Source organism: Oncorhynchus tshawytscha, linkage group LG07 (genome assembly GCF_018296145.1).
Source record: "Oncorhynchus tshawytscha isolate Ot180627B linkage group LG07, Otsh_v2.0, whole genome shotgun sequence".
NCBI classification, from domain to species: domain Eukaryota; kingdom Metazoa; phylum Chordata; class Actinopteri; order Salmoniformes; family Salmonidae; genus Oncorhynchus; species Oncorhynchus tshawytscha.
This window is the reverse complement of record NC_056435.1, coordinates 45,359,925-45,368,483: the sequence shown is the minus strand read 5'-3', so window position 1 is coordinate 45,368,483 and position 8,559 is coordinate 45,359,925.

The window sequence follows — 8,559 nt, the reverse complement described above, 5'->3', positions numbered from 1 at the left end:
GAAGTTCAGTAGCCAAAGTCTACGCCCCTTCATCTGTGATTGGTCAACAGTACTACTCCTAGTAGGACTGGGAACTATGGACGGGATTCTTCAATGAAGTGTTGTCATTCAATTAGAGAACCTCGCTACTGTATATCGCCAGTCTTTTTACTGTTGTTTTATTTCTTTACCTACCTATTGTTCACCTAATACCTTTTTTGCACTATTGGTTAGAGCCTGTAAGTAAGCATTTTACTGTAAAGTCTACACCTGTTGTATTCGGCGCACGTGACAAATAAACTTTGATTTGATTTGAGAAAGCTGTGTTCCAAAATGCGCACTTGCGTTCTCCCGTTCTTTCAAGGGCGATCTACCAAGAACTCCTGAGAGAGAAAACCGTCTAGTATGGGAGACCGCAGAGCACCTAAATACCTTGACATGACCTCTAACATGAACAGGAAACTGCATCATCACATAGCCTGCATCATCAGGTAGCCTGCATCATCACGTAGCCAGCATCATCACGTAGCCAGCATCAAAAAAGCTATGTGCTTCAGCACTCGGCAGTCCCATTCTGTGAGCTTGTGTGAGCTCTTCAGTGGAGATTGCTGTGTGCTCGATTTTACACACCAGTCAGCAACGGGTGTGGCTGAAATAGCCGAATCCACTAATTTGAAGGGGTGTCCACATACTTTTGTATATATAGTGTATTACATCCATGCATATTATTAAATGACACTGATGTTCAAGATAGTTTGGTTTTATATTCACGTTACGCATTGATAGCAAATATTTAAGTGATATGATGCAATACAATTAGATTAGAAGGCCTAGACTACTTCATCCTAATGTAAGCTAAATGCACTGGATACAAAACAAACGCTGGCACATTATAGGAGAACATGGAGGAGAACATGTCCAATTTAATGATATGCATGCATTTCAAACAGGAATATATATTACATTAAATGAATACACCATTGTAATATTATTAATGTATTTCTCTCCTTACAGGGGATTAGACAGATGAACTGCAGCCCCCAGATGCCCAAGCCTCAAAACCAGAACAGTGCCGAGACATCAACACTTGTCATTTTTTATAAGTATTAACCCTTTTATTTGCTTTCCTGTATCTATGGATGAATCCTTAGAACACAGCCCCTTGTACAAAACAAGTCAAGTTTCAAGTTTTATTGGTTGTATGTACCGGATACACATGGTCCAACGAAATGCTTACTTGCAGGTTCCTTCTCGACAATGCAACAAAAATAAGAAATAATAAAAGATAAGAATACGAACATAAAGTAAATGGCTCTGTAGAATACACCTTTTAGCATCCCCAAGTGAGCGACATCGAGGAGATTAACATTCAATATCTTGTTCAGTACATGAGGGCAACTTTTGTCACGACAGCCATGGGTTGTTTATACACAGGAGTTTGCAGGGTTTTTCCAGTCTTTCACTAACGCCTCATTCAATTAATTGTGGTCTTTGCTGAGCAGGACTGAAAACATGCACAGTGCAGTTCCCTGGGGCAGAAAATGCCCACGTCTGTATTTTAGAATGAGCTTCATATGTTACAATGAGCTGACAATTCTGCATGATAGAGAATAATGTGTGGATCTACTTCTAACATAGTGATGTTGCACACTGCTGAATAAACTCCTGGGATAGGGTGATTTACCTTGTGGGCGAGAGGATCCAAAATTATGTCTGGGTGATGGGGTAGGATGTGCTTAAACCTGAGGAGAACAGTGAAGAAACCTAACGCCATGGGAGGAGACATTTACTTCACTGCAAAAAAATTATGTTTTTGTTAATGTGCAATGGTTTTGTAAACAGCTTTGCATATTCATAGGGTTGATCAAGTTGTCACCGATTTACATTTAATTGATCATTTCATTATTCAAAATGTTTTCTTTATATGTGATGGTGAAACACGAGGGGAGGGGAAGTGACAGAGTGTGTTAGCTAACGTTAGGTAAATAGACAATGCATGCATTTATTGACTGATCATGTAAGAATACACAAGTAACTTGGCTTGCTAGCACACCTAGATTAAACAGAACACAGCTAGCTGCCTTTTCTACATTTTTAATCAGATGTTGTTAAAATGTCTTACCTCTAAACCAGTCAGGAATTACTATTTTGTCCTGCCAAGCCAATGCCATAGAGTGAAATGAAGGCATCAGTTGCCATCTGTCCCTGAAAACAAATAGAAAAAAAAGATTTGCTACAATCATCATTAGCTGGCGAGCAAGTTTACCAATTCAGGATTAAGGAACTGTCCGGGTAAAGAGCAATGACTCAACTTTTGAATTCATATGAAAGAAATTAGTTGAACATTTTAACATAATTTGGTGAATAAATAAACATAATACTTACATTTTACAAAGTTAATCCCTAATCCTCTGGAACATTTTCTCTGAAGTGGGAATTTTCTCTGTGTCGCAATTTGTTATGGGATAGCCTCCCCCGGTGAAGAGAATGAAAAAGTATGCACCCATGTGCGCTTTGTTTTCCAGACCTCCCAAGTAAGCTTATAGAACTTCCGGTACATACTCGCTATAATATGCTCTAGATAGAACACAAGTATGCATTTTGGAACATTACGTAGTTTTCATGCAAATTTCTGTTAGATGCCACATTTTTTGCAAACATCTAAGTTAGATCTTTTCAACTTTTGCAACTAAGACCTCATCTGCAAAAACGTCAAAATGCATTACAAAATATCTTGGTTTATCTTCGATTAATTGCAACTATTTTGAGGAAGTGTATATCATGTCTATGTTGTTGCTATGGTGTCTCAAAAGGGACAAACAGTAATATTGATGCTTTTTTCTCGTTTTTCAACAAAATATATTTTAAGGGAGTATGCAAGGCACAGATGTTTGCTTCGCTTAGCCGAGTTCTGCTACAAGCAAACTGAACCTAGTATGTGGGCGCAGTTAGGCCTGCTGTCAGACAGGACACTAGTAGGTCTTAATGATGTGACACTATATACAGGGTCAAGAGTTTTCCTGACAGTGTAATCTGACCAGGAAAAACTCTGTGCTCTAAAAGATGCCCCTAGCCCAGAGCAAGGGCTCAGAGTTTTACCTGGTCAGGTAAGTGGTTGATACAATTATACAAGTGTGTGTGTGTGCGCACGCGTGTGTGTGTATGCATGTATACATGTGTGTCTTTGCACCCTGGCTCAAGGACACAAGTGTAGCGTCTGGTATATGGGCGTTTGGCTGGCCCTCATGATCGCTGGCTCATTCTGCATTTTAATACAACTGAGGTCATCAGCAATACTGATGGGTAACAAGGCCAGATTGTGTGTTTTAGAAAGAGGCAGAAAGAGAGAGAGATGTCAGTCAAATCACTGTGTTCTAACCTAACATGAGCCTCCGAACTCACTCCATAATTTTCCCCAGCAGCACCCTCCGGCCTCTGTTTATCTGCCCTCATTTACCTTAGTCTGTATTTCCCGCTGTTCCCTGAATACACTGCTGTGTTTTCCCTTGCTGTATGAAGTTTAGTGCACGTTTGGCGATGGCAAGGGTTTGATCGTTAGACAGGTAGAGAACGTCTTTGAATACTAAAACATAAACACGTGTGTGTGTGCGTGCGGGTGTGTGTCCATGAGAGAGAGAGAGAGAGAGAGAGAGAGAGAGAGAGAGAGAGAGAGAGAGAGAGAGTGAATGAATGTAAAAGTACACTATAGGACACAGACTATCTCTGGTAGACATGGCCCCCTATCCACATTGATATTTAATTTCTCCCTGTGATATTATCAGTTTTAGCATGTAAATCTTGGTGGGGCAAAAAATGTAAATGTGGGATGCATGCCAGCAAAGACACTACACAACACTAAACAATACATTATTTGCACTATACTACAAATGGCTATCAGCGGAGCCTTGTCTGGCAGCGAAACAGATCATTCAGCCTCATTTACTGCCTTTTTAAAAAACATAGCTGATATTGCTGACTTGCTTAAACAAATGTGGTTTCTACTGACAATTGAGATGTACAAACTATGGCATATGGGGACGACAAGCGGATAAGAAGCAATCTGTAATTTCGATTAAGACATTAATGAGCGAGCTAGGACAGATGTACAAAATATAACTATTTGATCAGTTCTTTTGAAATGTACAGCAACAGAATTCAGAACATGGGCCATTTTTACAGTGTTCAAGTCAGAACCGTAGGGAAAAATAAAGGGGGAAATGATAGTGACAGGTAACGCGTAATGATGGTGACAGGTGTGCGTAATGAAGGGCAGCCTGGCACCTTCGAGCGCCAGAGAGGGGGAGTGGGACTGCTGAGGCATGGGCACTGGACAAGCTGGCTGAGGCGTAGACACCTGACGAGCCGGCTGAGACGTGGGAGCCTGACGATCCAGCTGAGGCGTGAGAGCCTGACGATCCCGCTGAGGCATGGGAGCCTGACGGGCCGGCTGAAACATGACGTGGGGTGGGCGCCTGCCGAGCCAAGAAGACCTCTGGAGCCAGCTAAAGCATGGAAGACCGATGAGCTACCTGAGGCAACCCCGTTTCCATCGGCGACGGCACCCGGACCCAACGTCACCAACCAAAACAAAAACAAAAAAAACTCTCTGATGCTTCCTTTCGTGGTGTCAGCATTCTGTGAGGATCGACGTTGGAGACGAGAAGCAGGTATATGGAATGAACATTTAATAAACAACGGACATGAAATAGAACAGGAACAGCGTCGGGACAGGGGAAAAATAACCACATCAATGCTGACACAGGGAGCAGACAGATATAGGGGGGTAATCAACAAAATAATGGAGTCCAGGTGAGTCCAATATTGCGCAGCTGCGCCCAATGATGGTGACAGGTGTGTGTAATGATGAGCAACCTGGCTCCCTCGAGCGCCAGAGAGAGAGAGAGAGAGAGAGCAGGAGGATGCGTGACACATTTAAGCAGACAATGAAATCTCTTACAATATTCAATGATTACATTTCTCAAAAACAGGTTATAGGCTACATGTGCACCACCAAGTCAGAACAGTAGGCAAAATTAAGAGGTGAAAATAGACCAAATTATTAGGGTGAGGCACATGGGCTACTAACAGCCTACTACACAACATACACTTAGTATTACTTTCTTAGCTGCAGTATACATATCTCCCTGGCATATTACATAATTTATGCAGCAGCATACAATACATTTTTAGTCTCACCTTGTTGTGCTCTGCTGACTTGAACAGGAAGGTGGCACGGCGGTCCTTTCATGGGCAAATTTTGTCATCTGACTTTGTCATCAAAGTCTGGCATTCTCTGGATTTATGGTGCTTTCAAGACAACTGGGAACTCTGGAAAAAAAGGGTTGAATCATGATGATGTCAGTGATCTTCAGGTCGTAGCTTTAGAAAGATGCTCGAGTTCCAAATGTACAATTACGAGTTGGATGAAAGTTTAAAACGCATTTTCTCAGTCGTAGCTCGTTTCTCCAGAGTTGCCAGTTGTCTTGAACTCACTAAAGTCAGATTTTGCAGTTCTGAATTAACAGTTGTTTTGAGCGCGGCACAATTCATGCTTCATTGACAACATGGACAATGTTGAATGTTTATAATTTTAAACTAGGAAAAGAGACCCTTAGACTTGGGACCACACAGCCACTCCACTGAATAACAGGCTAATGATTGCTTTGTAATGTTTGCAGTTAGCCACTGATTCCTTCCAAACCACTCATTGTTGAATTTGCGATTTCCAACTTGCTGTGTAATGTTTATGTCCAATGGCCGATGTGCACCGATACGTTTGATCTATAATTTCTCTTCATTAATTATCTTCATATGACAAGGATTAAAAAGGATTTGCCAGTAGATTGTCAGCTTGATTCATGATGATGACTGCTAGCTAAGAAAGTATGATGTTGTCCAATCAAAGCTACTGTAGATATAACGTGATTAGACGTCATTTTGTCTGTGGCCAATCACCTTGAGCCTTCTTGGATGGGCACTACTAATGTAACTCTATAGCAGCATACAAGGGGCAGGAATTTTAGAGCTCTATCCTTAGACTTGGTGGTGAAGTAGTATCCCCATGAATGACAGAACTGTAAGGGTTTTCCTGGGGTGAAGTAGAAGCGGACCAAAATGCAGCGTGGTTTCTTTGATTCATGTTTAATAACAAAAAGATAAACACGAACACTACAAAACAATAAACGTGGAAAACCAAAAACAGCCCTATCTGGTGCAAAACACAGAGACAGGAACAATCACCCACAAACACACAGTGAAACCCAGGCTACCTAAATATGGTTCCCAATCAGAGACAATGACTAACACCTGCCTCTGATTGAGAACCATATCAGGCCAGACATAGAAATAGACAAACAAGACATCCAACATAGAATGCCCACTCATATCACACCCTGACCAACCAAAACATAGAAACATACAAAGCAAACTATGGTCAGGGTGTGACAGTATCCCCCCCCCCCCTCAAGGTGCGGACTCCGGCCGCAAAACCTGAACCTATAGGGGAGGGTCTGGGTGGGCATCTGTCCGCGGTGGCGGCTCTGGTGCTGGACGTGGCCCCCACTTCACCATAGTCTTAGTCCCCCACCTTGTCCGCTTCCGTGGCATCCTAGCCACGGCGACCCTACTTAATGACCCCACTGGACAGAGGGGCAGCTCGGGACAGAGGGGCAGCTCGAGACAGAGGGGCAGCTGCTCGGGACAGAGGGGTGGAAGCTCTGGCACCCCTGGGCTGAGGGGCTTTGGCGCCTCTGGGCTGAGGGGCTCTGGCGCCTCTGGGCTGACAGGCGGCACTGGCGCCTCTGGGCTGACTGGCGGCACTGGCGGCCCCTGGCTGACTGGCGGCACTGGCGGCCCCTGGCTGACTGGCGGCACTGGCAGCCCCTGGCTGACTGGCGGCACTGGCGGCCCCTGGCTGACTGGCGGCACTGGCCGCCCCTGGCTGACTGGCGGCACTGGCGGCCCCTGGATGACTGGCGGCACTGGCGGCCCCTGGCTGACTGGCGGCACTGGCGGCCCCTGGCTGACTGGCGGCCCCTGGCTGCTGGGGCACTGGCGGCCCCTGGCTGACTGGCGGCACTGGCGGCCCCTGGCTGACTGGCGGCACTGGCGGCCCCTGCTGCTGGCGGCCCCTGGCTGGCGGGCACTGGCGGCCCCTGGCTGACTGGCGGCACAGGCGGCCCCTGGCTGACTGGCGGCACTGGCGGCCCCTGGCTGACTGGCGGCACAGGCGGCCCCTGGCTGACTGGCGGCACTGGCGGCCCCTGGCTGACTGGCGGCACTGGCGGCCCCTGGCTGACTGGCGGCACTGGCGGCCCCTGGCTGACTGGCGGCCCCTGGCTGACTGGCGGCACTGGCGGCCCTTGGCTGACTGGCGGCACTGGCGGCCCTTGGCAGACTGGCGGCACTGGCGGTGCTGGGCAGACTGGCGGCACTGGCGGCGCTGGGCAGACGGGTGGCTCAGGTGGCGCTGGGCAGACGGGTGGCTCAGGCGGCACTGGGCAGACGGGTAGCTCAGATGGCGCTGGGCAGACGGGAAGCTCCGGCAACGCTGGAGAGGAAGGCTCTGGCAGCGCTGGACTGAGTAGCTCTGGCGCCTCTGGAATGAGGGGCTCTAGCGCCTCTGGAATGACGGGCGGGAGCTCTGGTAGCGCTGGAGAGGAGGAAGGCTCCGGCAGCGCTGGACAGGCGGGAGCCCCTGTAAGGATGAGCCGGAGAGACAGCCTGGTGCGGGGGGCTGCCACCGGAGGGCTGGTGTGTGGAGCTGGTGACGGATAGACCGGACCGTGCAGGCGCACTGGAGCTCTTGAGCACTGAGCCTGCCCAACCTTACCCGGTAGAATGGTCCCGGTCGCCCTGCCAGTGCGGCCAGGTGGAATAGCCCGCACTGGGCTATGCAGGCGAACCGGGGACACCGTGCGCAAGGCTGGTGCCATGTAAGCCGGCCCAAGGAGACGCACTGGAGACCAGATGCGTAGAGCCGGCTTCATGGCACTTGGCTCAATGCTCACTCTAGCCCGGCCGATACGCGGAGCTGGAATGTACCGCACCGGGCTATGCACCCGCACTGGGGACACCGTGCGCTTCACAGCATAACACGGTGCCTGTCCGGTCTCTCCAGCCCCCCGGTAAGCACAGGAAGTTGGCGCAGGTCTCCTACCTGGCTTCGCCACACTTCCTGTGTGCCCCCTTCCAAGAAATTTTTGGGGCTGCCTCTCGGGCTTCCTTGCCAGCCGTGTTCCCTCATATCGCCGACTCCTCTCTCCGTCTGCCTCTGCTCTCCTAGCTGCCTCCACCTGTTCCCATGGAAGGCGATCCTTTCCCGCCAGGATCTCCTCCCAGGTGTAGCAACCCTTACCGTCCAATACCTCGTCCCATGTCCATTCCTCTTTGCGCCGCTGTTGCTGTTGCCCGTTACCACGCCGCTTGGTCCTGTTGTGGTGGGTGATTCTGTAAGGGTTTTCCTGGGGTGAAGTAGAAGCAGACCAAAATGCAGCGTGGTTTCTTTGATTCATGTTTAATAACAAAAAGATAAACACGAACACTACAAAACAATAAACGTGGAAAACCAAAAACAGTAAT